This window comes from Pseudoliparis swirei, chromosome 2, assembly GCF_029220125.1.
Source record: "Pseudoliparis swirei isolate HS2019 ecotype Mariana Trench chromosome 2, NWPU_hadal_v1, whole genome shotgun sequence".
NCBI lineage: Eukaryota > Metazoa > Chordata > Actinopteri > Perciformes > Liparidae > Pseudoliparis > Pseudoliparis swirei.
The window spans coordinates 7412507-7426666 of NC_079389.1; the positions used below are offsets into that span (position 1 = coordinate 7412507).

A 14160-nucleotide genomic window follows, 5' to 3' on the forward strand; every position below is an offset into this window, starting at 1 on the left:
CATTGCACTGAGCCCATACGGATTACTATAAATAAGGACCATACCGAGAGCATGCAATTTCATATTTTTGAGTCGACTCAGCACCCGATTATTTTGGGGTTTCCTTGGCTGAAGATCCACAATCCTCACATAGACTGGCCTTCAGGAAAGTTAAGGAATGGGGAGAGGATTGTAAGGGCAGGTGTAAACTGCAACCTGTTAATGCACCAACAGACTCTAGTAGGATCATTATAGATCACCCTGACTATCCTGATCTACACAAGGTACCTTCCTGTTACCATGATTTAAAGAAGCGTTTAACAAGTCTAAAGCCTTGTCGCTACCTCCTCACCGAGATTTTGACTGTCCCATTGATCTCTTACCGGGAGCCCCCATTCCCAAGGGGAGACTTTACTCGATTTCGAGACCCGAGAGAACAGCAATGGATGAATACATCTCCTCTTCACTCAAATCAGGGATTATCCGTCCTTCATCGTCTCCAGCCGGAGCGGGATTCTTTGTGGGAAAGAAAGACGGGTCTCTGAGACCTTGCATAGACTACAGTCCACTAAATGACATTACGGTGAAGAACCGCTATCCTCTGCCACTCATGTCATCTGCTTTTGAACTGCTTCAAACCGCCAAGATATTCACCAAGTTGGATTTAAGAAATGCATATCACTTGGTTAGAATAAAACAAGGGGATGAGTGGAAGACTGGATTCAACACTCAGAATGGTCACTATGAGTACTTGGTAATGCCTTTTGGACTGTGCAATGCACCGCTGTTTTTCAAGCTTTTGTGAATGAGGTTTTTGGGAATTCTTGAATATTTCAGTGTTTGTGTATCTGGATGACATACTGATTTTCTCCCCAGACGCTAAATCTCATGTTAACCATGTCCGCCAAGTTTTGCAGAAACTACTGGATAATCAGCTATATGTCAAGGCAGAGAAGTGCGAGTTCCACACAGAAGAGGTGTCTTTCTTAGGATACATAGTCTCACCTAATCATATCCAAATGGATCCTGCGAAAGTCAGTGCAGTATCCCAGTGGCCCACACCAGACTCCAGGAAAAGGTTCAGCAGTTCCTAGGATTTCCCAACTTCTATAGGAAGGTTATTAGAAGTTTCAGTTCTGTTGCTGCTCCTCTGCATGTTCTGACTTCTCCTAAGGTTCCCTTCAAGTGGACCCCCCAGGCGGATCTTGCTTTCAAACTTCTCAGAGATAGATTCACATCAGCTCCCATACTCACCATTCCAGATCCCCAGCGCCAGTTTATGGTCGAGGTGGATGCTTCCAATGAGGGAATTGGAGGAGTACTGTCTCAACGTTCTGCAGAAGACAACAAGATGCATCCATGTGCTTACCTGTCGCGAAGTTGACAACGGCAGAGCGGAATTATGACGTGGGAAACAAGGAATTGTTAGCTGTAAAAGCTGCCCTCGAGGAATGGAGACACTGGCTAGAGGGTGCAGAGCAACCGTTTTAGTCTGGACAGATCACAAGAATCTAGAATATATAAGAAAGGCTAAGCGTCTCAACTCCCGTCAGGCCAGGTGGACACTTTTCTTTAGTAGATTCAACTTCACACTCTCTTTTCGTCCCGGTCTCAGAATCAAAACCCGATGCTTTGTCTCGTCTTTACGATCCCGAACCACTTGCGGTAGAGCCCAAGACCATCCTTCCACTTAACCGGGTGATCGGAGCCTTTTCCTGGCAAGTGGAGTCAGACGTTAAAGAGGCAAATGTCATGAATCCAGCGCCTAGCGAGTGTCCCAACAATCTGCTGTTTGTTCCTGAGGCTCTTCACCCAAGGTCATCCACTGGGCTCACTCATCTGTGCTTTCGTGCCATCCGGGAGTAGCAAGAACAATGTTCAGGATTCAACAACGTTTCTGGTGGCCATCCATGAAGAAAAATGTGGCCGAGTATGTAGCGGCTTGTCCGTGTGTGCGTGTAATAAGACCTCATCTCAAGTTAAGATGGGCTTGCTCCAGCCGCTGCCGATTCCCCATCGTCCTTGGTCACACATTTCGATGGATTTTGTGACAGGATTTCCTCATCCAGAGGCAAGACTACGGTTCTAACAGTGGTTGATCGATTTTCAAAGATGGCTCACTTCATCCCATTGACCAAGCTTCCCTCTGCCAAAGTCACCGCAGAGGTCATGATGAATCACGTATTCAGGATCCATGGATTCCCTAATGACATTGTTTCCGACAGGTCCACAATTCATTTCCGCCTTCTGGAAAGAGTTTTGTCGACTCATAGGTGCCACCGTCAGCCTGTCATCAGGATATCACCCTCAGTCAAATGGACAGTCGGAGCGTCTGAACCAAGAACTAGAGACTACGCAACGTTGTCTCGCCTCCCGAACCAGACCACCTGGAGTGACCACCTCACATGGGTCGAGGTTGCCCACAATACCCTTCCGACGGCGGCCACAGGTCTCTCTCCATTCCATTGTGTCAATGGTTTCCAGCCTCCACTTTTCCCTAACAACGAGGAAGAGGTGATGGTTCCATCGGCACATGCCATGATCAGACGTTGTCGCAGAGTTTGGGCTGGTGCTCGCCAGTCTCTTCTCCAGTTCAGCTCGGATGAAGGCTGTTGCGGACGTTCATCGCAGGGTCGCTCCCTCCTACAGTCCAGGCCAAAAGGTTTGGCTCTCTACCAAAGACTTACCACTCCATGTCGCCTCAAAGAAACTGGCTCCGAGATTTGTGGGTCCGCTTCCAGTGTCCAGAGTCATCAACCCGGCGTCGACGCTTGCAACTCCCAGGACCTTGAGAGTGCACCCAACGTTTCACGTTAGTAAATCAAGCCGGTGTGTGAGAGCACACTTGTTCCCGCCAGCAAGCCCCCTCCACCGCCACAGTTCTTTGAAGGGGGTGAGGTTTACAAGGTCCGTAAGCTACTGGAGGGCCGTAATAGGGAGGGCAAGCAATTCCTGGTAGACTGGAAGGGTTACGGTCCTGAGGCTAGAAGCTGGATAGCTGCTTCATTTATCGTAGACAAGACTCTTATCCACGACTTTTACAATCAGCCTGGGCCATCAGGAGTTGGCCCTAGAGGGGGTACTGTTGTGCACCGACAGATATGCTAGAGAGGTTCATGTCATTTATGTTCGCTTTCTCTCATTCCAGGCTTCCTGATTGTTTTCACCTGTCATCACACCTGTCTCCTATGCTCATCAGTGTCAGCCCCGCGCCTGATTGGTCCCACCTGTGTCTTGTTACCATGTGCTTAAATTCCCCTGTCTCCCAGTGTTCCTTGTCAGTCTGCCTGGTCTTTTGCCATGATCAGGTCGGGTTATGTTGTGCTCTTGAAAAGTTTTTGATCCCTCACTACGTGAGCGCTTTCATTTTGTTCACGGCAGAACCGAAAAATAAAGTACTTACAAATACTTTATCTCTGTCTCCCGGGTCGTGCAATTGGGTCCTACTTCCTAAGTGTCTGAGTTCGTAACAGAGTGGTGTGGTCAAGGTCAAAGGAGAGCTGACATATGTCTCTCAGCTGCCCTGGATTTTACCCGGCACGATTCGAAGCAACATCCTTTTTGGCAAAGAGCTCAACCCCAAGAAGTATGATAGAGTTCTGAGAGCCTGCGCCCTCAAGAGAGTGAGAATCACTGTTGATTATCACATGCCCCGCTGCATTTATTGCTCTGTAGTCTAGGTATTAGAAAAACATGTTAGTGGTGAGTCCAGTGAGTGACTGGTAAGGGTTGCATTTGGACCCTGTTCAGGACATGGACCTGTTGCCAGGTGGTGACTTGGCGATGGTCGGGGACAGAGGTGCCAACCTCAGTGGTGGACAGAAGTCCAGGGTCAGCTTAGCAAGGTGTGCCAAATCACTTTGCAGCAATGCACATTATTATTTCTAAGTGACAGAGATAACCTCCATGTGTGTGTCATTTTAGAGCAGTATATCAGGATGCAGACATCTACTTGCTGGATGACCCTCTCAGTGCAAGTAAGTCTGGTCACTAACATCTCCCAATTGTTTTCCACGAAGAAATCCAGAAACAGTTAATCAGGTGTAACATCTGGAGTTTGTCATGTCTGGATTGAAATATTTGTTTTCCTCAGGTGCATCTGTGGACTTTTAAGGAAGAAGCCTCGTATCCTGGTGACTCATCAACTACAGTACCTGAAGGCTGCAGATCAAATTATTGTGCTAAAGCAGGTGTGTGTTTATGTTTGTTTACATGTAAAGAGAGGCATTCAGGTGACGATGAATCAGAATATCGGTGTATCACACAAGCCAATCAAAGATGTGTTGCTGGTTATTAAGCGCCAACTACTCTGAATATTCTATATTCAACCGTTTTTATCATGACCGAATGCAGAGTCAACAGTCTCTGTCTTGATGCATCCATTATGTCAAATTAATTTTCATTTCTTAACTCCATAACTTTTCAGCAACACTACAGTACACCCAAAATGAATCTTTTAAATATCACAATAAACCCTGCTAACTTAACATTTGCTTTAAAAAGTTTGTAGTTACTCAAGTTCATGAGCTGTAGTCGGTTTGGATTCACAGTGACAGTGGATATGAATGATGAGCATTAGAATCTGAGTCATTTAAGTATTTTTTGGCAGAAAGTAGAATAATATATGATATGATATGATAGTCCTTTATTCGTCCCACAGTGGGGACATTTCAAAAATAATAATATTGATTATAACCTTTTGACTTAATATACAGTGAAAGTGCATGTAAAACACTTGGAAATGATTTATATTATGCATTGTTATAACATAAATGTATCACTTTTATCTGAACATTTTTCTTAACTGTGGCTATTGTGTCACAATACATCCGGCATGGTGGGAGACATTCAAGAACGTGCTGTGAAAAGCCTCAATGAGGATGTTATTCTATTACGTGGAGAACACGTTTAAGGAGTTTGTGTCAGGTAGGATTTGCATTTCTGTGGGTGTTTAAATGTATCGGAAAAAAATAAATCCTACACCTTCTTTGTATTGGTCATATTGACAGGGGCCTTCTTCAGTTTAGATATCATATCACTTACAGATGCTGACACTCCCATGGCTATGTGTGTGAGTTCTTGTGCTGTTTTTTCTGTCATTGTCAGGGTCAGATGGTGGCATGCGGGACCTACAGTGAGTTGCAGGGCTCTGGACTCGACTTCACCTCCCTACTTAAGGAGGAGGAGGACCAGGAGGAGGAGGAGGAGAGGCAGGGTGGTACTCCCATCTCTGGGACGGTCTCCAACTTCCCACATACGCTTTCTGACAACTCGACGTCCTCTCTGTCCTCCCTCTCCTCCTCTCGCTACTCTTTGATTGAGGGAGCGGAGGGTATATTTGAAACAATACATTGTTTGTAGCTTCAATTCCTCAAAAAGCCGTTTTCATCAAGCTGAAAGTATTTATAGCGATCTCATTGTGGGGGAAAGGCTTGTTCTCCATTCGATCAGCCACTAGAGGGCAGAAGGTACTCACCCTTACCCGGCTGCTCGTTACAGCCACATCTGAAGTGTTGCTGGAAGACTGCCATTGACACGAGTGTCTATCTGTAGGTAGTGCAATCAACGGGGGAGGAAAGCCGCTCGGAAGGAAACCTCGGCCTGTGTATGTATGTGAAGTATTTCAGGGCAGGCGCTAACTTCCTGGTCCTCTTGGTCCTCATTTCACTCAACGCCCTATCACATGTGAGTCATTTTTCTTCAATTAATTTGTATTTTTGTGTGTTTTTCTATCAATTTTGGGAAAATACAACGCAATATTTATCTTTATCATTATTTAAATTCAGAAGGAAATGAATGATGTAATAAATTGTCTTGATAACTGTTGATCCATGATATTTTTTTTGCTTGTTTAGATTACGTTTGTTCTACAAGACTGGTGGCTTGCTCACTGGTGAGATTTTGTTTCTTTTACACCCTGTGAACAACACGAATGCTCGAGAAAAGCATGTGTTTTAAGCAAAACTGACATTTTCTGAGCTTGGAAATGGTTCTTAGTTTAATGGTTGACGACTGAAACAAACTGTTTCTCTTGGCATTATCTGTCACTTGTTGAAACCGACCTTGAGCTTCAGGATCGGAGGGATGTGTTCTAAATTATGCCTTTTATATTATAGAGTTCTTTCTTTGTTGTGTTTATTTATCCTTGTGGATTTTTGGTTCTTTTGTGGCTGACTTGCAGGGCCACTGAACAGAAGCACATCAATGTGACAGAGCACCTCAATGGCAGCTTCCCTCAGCAACTGGACCTTGACCTGTACATCGGTGTTTACGCAGGTGAAGCCCACTGGACGCACGTTGCTTTTCATGTACTGTTGAGGCTCTGAATACTCCAGCCATTCAATGAACAGATCCACAGTTCTTTGGCTGTGGCCCAAGGCCTTCAAGGCCCGCTGTATGTGTACATGGGTTTCAGCTGTACAGAGAGATAGCAGTGACTTTCTTCTTCTCTACTATTGCTTTGCCCTGATTGTCTCCTTGGGACTCCCAGCCTCTTCACTCTTTCAGGCTTTGTATTCACAGTGATAGATCAGCGTGAAGACTAAAACAAATCATAATTGAAGGATAAACCTAAGTGGAATATGTTTACTTTGGATGGAACCACTATAGAATTGTGGTTTGCTTAACTATTTTTCTTCTGTGCTTTTGGCAGGTTTAACAGCCACTTCAGCCGTGTTCGGCTTCCTTCGCAGCATGCTCTTCTTTAATGTCCTGGTGAGCTCGGCCCAAACCCTACACAACAGCATGTTTAATGCCATCCTTCGGACTCCGGTGCACTTTTTCGATATCAATCCAATCGGTAAGTTGCTCATTTCTTCATCAAGTTCTCATTTAGATTGATAACTCATATTTCCCTGGTCAAGGTTGTACAGGAGTAATGATATGATTATGAGATGTAAACACCCAGTGGGATCTTCTGTAGAACTTATTGTGCCAACATCTCACCACTAGAGAGCAGCCTGTTACTTACTTTGTCACGTTTCCGAGCCATTTTACAGACATCCATAATTTGCTTGTTCTAAAACTTCACAGTTTGTTATTGTTATCATGTAAAAAACAAACAACAAAAACATAATTTCTGATTACAAATGTTACAATTTTCATATAACAAATGATAATCAAATAATTAAAATATTTTCAAATATTATTGACTTGTTTATGGAATTTAATTCCTAGAAAATAAAAAAACGTAAACAAATGTATCAGAATATATAATATCGTGGCTCTGCATTTGGTACAAGCTGTTTGTTTGTTGAAGTTTATGGAGTTTTATTTTAATAAACTGCTGTCACAAAAGTCGCTGCAGGGAGGTGAAGTCTGTGTATCCAAGAGGCCAATCCAGTCACAAAGCCGAGTGATATGACTTCATATATAGCCATAATGTATACACCAATTGTAAATAGAGTGCTATCTTTCTTTGTGAGCCCAAACAAAAAGCAAGCAATCAATCATTATGAATAAATACTGTTTGCACTAGATCTTGGGCAGCGTTGTGTTTGGACTGTCGAGCTGTGTAAATACTGACATATTTGTTTTGTGAGCTGTATCAGAAATCTTTGATTATTTCATTAGCTTTGCAGGCTGTAGCTGCTGGGTCACTGGATTAGGCAGATGTACACCATTTTAAAAGTGTGCAAACACTCCAAATACGTTGGATATTACTCCGGGAGGGCTGCTTTTCTTTGCCGTGTTTTTTTTGCCGTGTTTTGCACAAACGTTTTAAATGGGAAGCACAAAACACGAGTGGCTCATTGGAGATTAATTTAAATAATTGACAAAATAGTTTGCTCTCTTATGATTTGATAGACTCAATCAAATTCCTCTTTTAATTAGGTGAAGTTACAATGTGTCTTTCATACCCAGAGTCAACTGTCAAGTGGCCCCACTTTGATAACTTACATTTTTCTGGAGCATTGTTCACCTGTCAGAAGATAATTACTCAGTCTAATCTCTTCATAGTGACATGCATGTACAACACAATCAGCTCGGGTGGGAATTCTCAACAAGAAGCAAACTTGTATCTGTATAATGAGTCATAATAAGCTGGTAACACAAGTCTAAATATGATTTGAGGGTGTTCAGGAGCGTGCGGTTTCTTGTGGCATTAGAAGTGGGTGCAGCTACAAAGCTTCCCTTTGCAAAGCTGTGTTTGGAGCAAACACCACAGGTCTTCTTTGGCTTTTGTTTTTACTGCTGCCGTTGTGTTATGTATTGGACTTACCTGAAGGCTTATCTGGGTGTGCCTTGCTTGGTAATCCACGCACGGGAGGAGGACAAACACTTTGAATAATGTAATAATCAGTTTAATAGCGTGGCAAAGGTGCGGCTTAACAGACACTGCTATCTGATTGCTGTTGTGCTGCTATCAGTAACCATTGTATGACCAGTCCAGTCATTCCCGTTTGGCCTCCAGGCGGGCAAACATCACTGTGTGTCTGACTGGGTTTATAGACAACTGTCCCGGAGAGTGCCTTTCTTTTGTCCCTCGTCCAGTCAACAGTAGATTAAGCATGACCACGACGTTTTATTAAACAATACATTTCAGTGATTTACATCTTTTTTTCTTCTTCTCCCGCTCTGTATTTTTCATTCATTCACTTGAGTAAAACCAAACAGAAAAGACCCGGACAAAGTCATCTGTTGTCAGTTGTGCCGTCTTTCTCTCACTCTTTAGTCTTTCTTATTGTTTTGCTTCTGCCTTAAATGTGTTCGTTTTTTTCAATAATATATAACAATAACTGCCACTTACATAGCAACTGCTTCCACATCCACTTCTCTCATGCAATAAGTGTGAGTAATTTGCAACCGTGTGTCTCTGTGTCGTTAAGGATTTGACAACTGTTTACATGTGTAAGTGATAGGTGTGCTGCTGCCGAACCCGCCCGCTGTTTGATCGCTGTTCATGGAGTTAAAGGTTACCATTTCAAGCGTCACTGCACAAAGGTCTTATTTGTTATTCTGTGAATATGGTTTCCAACAATAGAGTACAGCACTGGTGAATTATGATTGATGGAGAGGCATTGTAGCTCTTCTGTATCAGCCACTGAATGCCACTGCGCCATCTGAATCCTGTGTCTGTGTTATCTTTTGTGCCGTGTGTAAATCGTTGATTTCTTTGTGTGTGATTGAAATCTTTATATTTCATAACAATGCCACTTGATAAGAAGATGTATAGACGATTTTAATAAGACTACAGATTGCTTTTTCCTTGACTATATAAATTCACAGGACTTAATATATTCATGTTGCTCAGTTTTGAGCGATATACTGTATATACTTATTACGGCTATTCATCCAAATGTGATTCAGTTAGAGCAGCACAGACAGAGGTGGATGTGTTGAGCTGATGTTGATCCCTGTAATTTAGTGTCATTGAGTGGGCTAATCCCCTCAGAGACTGCAGGCCAGGGCTTCAGCTCATCAGCACAGTCAAGGAGTGGAGTTTCAGTCAACACACACCTCCACCGTCCCCCTTTCACATCGACATAGTGGGCCATCATCGTGCTAGGTGTCACTCAGTTGCTGTTGATGCAGGGAACATTAGATCTTCTGTTGTCAGGGATGTGAGATTCTAATTGTGTCTACACAGGCAATGTTTTTAATGTCTGTATTTCAGGTCTGGGATGCAAGAGTGTTAAGAGCAAAGTGGAAGCACTGCAGAGGGGATGATGATATTGAGGTGTGTCAATTGAATGTGGAGATGGAGCCGTGTGTGTGTGTGCAGTATGGCTGATAGGGCTCCCCCTCGCTCGGCACTTCCACTATTTAATTGCATGAAAGGGAAGCAGAGGAGATTGCAGGAGCCTGGCGGTGAGAGCGAAGAGAATGGATTTAGAATGTATTAGTATTGGCAGCAAGGCGCCAGCGGTGGGAGGCTGCCCCAGGCCCAGAGGCCCTTCATGGAAGTGCAGGTGAGCTGTGCCACCTCCAGTGTTGGCAGCCCCCTCCCCAGTATTCCTTCATTATCGCACTTGCCTGACTGAAAGGCCCCTCCAACTACACTGGGGCCCACACATGGAGCGGTTCTGAGTCGTCCTCTTATCTTGATGTTTTCAGGGAACAGCGATTTGCCACACGCCTCACTCTAGCCGGACCCCACTGTTCCACTTCTTTCAGTGTGATTGGGGGCCCTGCTCACCTAATATCTCCACCTCAGGGGCCACCTCAGTTGGGAGGGCTTGATATTTCCTGAGCCTGAAAAAGTGGTGCAAATCACCCTTGGAGTCCTCAACCATGAGAAATTGTTTGATACTAATGCTTCTAATGTCCTGAAACGTCTATACCCCTCTCGACACAATAGGTGATATTGTTGACAACCACCCATAGTGACTGAAGCCATTGTCCCATGCCGATCTTACCTCATCGGCATTTCCATGCAGTGAATGTCTTTGTGTAACTGCATCACTGTAATGTATCCCCTCTATAGTCTGCACAGGATAGAGAAGGGTCTTTACTTCATCCCCTCTGAAACTCTGTTAAATGAGCCGCTTGTCAACCAGCTGATAGCTGACTGATGTTCTCTGCTCTAACACCCTCTAACCATGGTGTGATGTAACCCAGAGAAACCTATCCTTTTCTTATTGCCATTGTTTGTCAGATATGCATGAATGTAGGTCATCTAGGGCTTAGACAGTAACATAACATAAAATATTATTGGTTCTTCCGCAAACACAGTTTGACAAGCACTCCCCCCATTCCCAGACTAAAGCAGCGATATTCTACACGAGTATAGCAGCAGCTCTATCCCCTTGCATGAACCCTCCCCTCAGGATGTCTGTATGCTAAAGGGGCACTCACACTGAATAAGATTAGTCTGCTTCGAGTGTACAACATGCTTACGCCACTTGACTTTGAATCAGGACTGATTTGGAGCATTGCTGGATTGTTGCGGGGAATAATGCTCTGGCTGGGTTTATGCAATGGTTGTTATGGGGAGCCCGGCCTCGTCTGCATGCATGTTTTTAGGCGGCAGCGGCATTTTGGATCAAGCTGTAAGCTGCTTATGGCCGTGGAGAGAGGTGATTACAGGGCCCACCTCCGTAGGACTGACTGGGAGGCTGGGAGGCAACTTTTCGGTCACTGGTGCCAATGGCTCCGCCACGCCTCCATCGTGCCATACCACCACATTCTGCCAACGCGCCGCTCAGCCGCTCCCTCTCTCTGCCTGATTCATGATCTGTTCTGTGAGCCGCGATAAACTCACCGACATGCTTGCGTGATTAGTGTCACTTTGTCAGGGCTTGTACACTAAATATGTGAGCGCTGCTTTATTGACATTCTCCTCAGATAGATATTACTGTTTGCTCATTGATGTGTCACCTTGGGTTGCTGAAACATTATAACACCATTTTAGAGGCGCTTTATCAAGGAATATACACTCCATACAATGGATCTACACAGCCTGTCTGTGACTTTTAAATTGAGTTCAGCCTCTGTAGTGGCAATACTGGCTCTGCTATTGTACGTTTTGTGTGCCGCTGAGAGACTGGAGGCTTCCTTCACGGACAGAAAGAGAGCGAGAGAAAGCTTTTCTGCCTTGCCTGCCTTTAGGTAGTGTAGTGTGAGGATTTTCTATCACTGACCCCGGCAATACGCAGTGTGTGAAAACAGCTGGAGTGTAATCTTATGTGCTGTGGGATCAGAACAGGGGAGCAAAGTTACTCAAAGAGTCACAATAAAGGGCTGCCACAGCACCTGCAGAGCACCGGCCACAATAATGAACACCTGAGCAGATTGGAGGCAACTCAATTAACGGCACTGACACTGCCAGTCAGAGCATAAAGGCAAGTACGCAGCTTCTGTTGCCTTTTGTTTCCAAACAAAAGGTTCTCTTGTGTATTCAGCCACGAGTAGGGCAGCCTTTATGAAATGCCAGACAAATAATGATTCATTGTTTGATCTAGATGGACCTGTGTTTTCCTGCTGATATCACACTGTGTATAAACTCTTTTCTGTTATATTGGAGGGGACTTTAGAAACAGTTGCTCAATAGTCTAATGAGACTAGAAGAAAGACAATATATTGAATCAAGATCACTATAGTTGTTATGGGTGCAGACTAGCTCAGGGATAAGGAATACATGCATTTTTTATATATATATTCCAATCAGTAATGATATCGGACTGGTTTAAGGTAGAATCTACATTCTACTGTCAATGGTGTAATTCTGTTTTACATATATCTACTCTAATGTCATCTAATCTGTGCTTTTGTGTTTTCCAGGAAGAATCCTCAACAGGTTTTCGAAGGACATTGGTTACCTGGACTCTCTACTCCCATGGACGTTTGTGGACTTTATCCAGGTGAGTCTCACCTCGGCAGGTTTGGTTCGTTGGCGCTGCAGCATGGGAAGGCCATTTCATGCCTGGCTAAACCTGCTTTGTGGTCCGGGTCCCCTAATCTGGAAACAATTACTGTAGGATTACCCGCCAGCGCGGCCCAGCGCCTGCACAGATTTAATAAAAGTGTGCACATAGGCTGAGGGCGTGGCTCCCTCAATGTGACACAACAGAAGTGGCACTTTGGGAGAATGTGTTCGGAGACTAAGCGAGATGATTGGAAGAAAGAAAGGTATCAAAGAGGACCACGGGATGATGGGGATGATATGGAGGAAAACAGTCGGGAGGAGAGGAGGGGTTGACACGGATGATGCGTTGAGTGTCAAAGAAGAAGAAATGTGAGCAGCAGGCGTACGATGTGTGTGCAGGAGTGGAGCTGGGAGCGTGGTAGAGGGGAGAGGGGACAGGTCAGTTGGAACACGTCCAGTGCAGGACTTGCCCCTCTCAGTGCCACTCACCCAATGCTCCACAGTCTTATGGGCCTGGTAGCCGAGGGCCACCCTGGTGCATAACCAGGTTGGGTTACCAAATGCCACCCTGCCACCGTGACAGCCATCTCCCACGAAAGCCTGCGGAGATGAGCCAGCTCATGCACCTCGCACCACAAAGAAGGGAATGTTCGCTGCACAATTCGAGGTAGAGGAGCAGGCGTGGCTCTTTGGTTAGGGCCAAAGAATAGAACAAAGGCGTGCTGAAAACGAATCCCCCTTCACAATGCCTGAGTGATGTTTGTGGCAGATACCCATCTCACAGTAGACAAAAGCCATCTTAAATGCTGAAAGCACAAAAGATCATATGCACAAAAGCTTTTTGTCTGCTATAGTTTCCCTCATTTTGATAATAAGGTGAGTAATGGCTGGAGTAAAATAATAAGTTTGTAGAAGGCGCATAGGTCCATCTGAAAACAGTGAAAGTAGACCCACTGTACACCAAGTTTATACAAGTTGTTACCTGTCTTATGAATCATTAAACACAAGACGCTATACAATATAACTATGTGTCTGGGATAGCTAACTTTAAATAACTGAAGGGTGAACTGTCAGAATATGACTATGTGTCATATGCACATTATTTCTGCCGGTCGGTTGCTGCAGCAGAAAGTGGGAAGTGGTTGGGACGGTGCACAAAGGTGGCATCCTCGGGACAGAACACTTTTGTTTGCGCTGCTTTCGGCTCTTGTTTGCAGGTGTCTTTCATGGAGCAGCCTTTAGTGCTTTCAGGAAGGATGATTTTCACTCTTTTTTTTTATCAAAGTATTAGCTGCGCAGAAAAGCTGCTGATCCTGACTATTGTTGCTCATTCACGGAGGGACATTTCCCCATAGTCATTGTTTAAATGGTTGTCAGGGGAGAATAAAGTGAAACTTCATAAACAATGCCCTAACTGGTTTATCTCCCTCTATGGGGAGAGGCCGCTTCTGTGTGGGGATTTGGACCAGAGCCTCCCCCTTTATGGTGGAGTAAGCACTTCACAGCCCCTCAGCACTGCCCCCATACCCGCCTAACAAGGGGATTCCCTCAAGCTGGGGGAACCTGGTTACACCCCAGAGCCCTATTTTCTTCACAGGTCTCATTTAGTACTAATTTAGTGTATTGGGAAAAAGGGGCTTTCTCCTCTCTCTTTATGGTCAAGGGACAAAGACAGAAATGTCAATTAAAAACACCTCAGGCTTCGGGGACTGTCTGCTTTTGTGCAGACTTGACCTTTAAATCCTGGGTTGGCTCTATTTTCCCAGAGGGGGCAGAGGAAGAGGGCAAGACAATGAGGGGTGAGTACAGGGGTCTTTCAGTGGAGGATTTTGTGTGAAGGCCCTTGACCAAGTCACATCACTAACTGTGAGGTC

General features: G+C 44.7%; 1 pseudogene; it reads left to right on the forward strand.

Annotated features, from left to right (window-relative positions):
* The window catches only part of LOC130203552 (ATP-binding cassette sub-family C member 4-like), a 44458-nt pseudogene that overhangs the window by 12325 nt on the left and 17973 nt on the right, over nt 1-14160 (forward strand).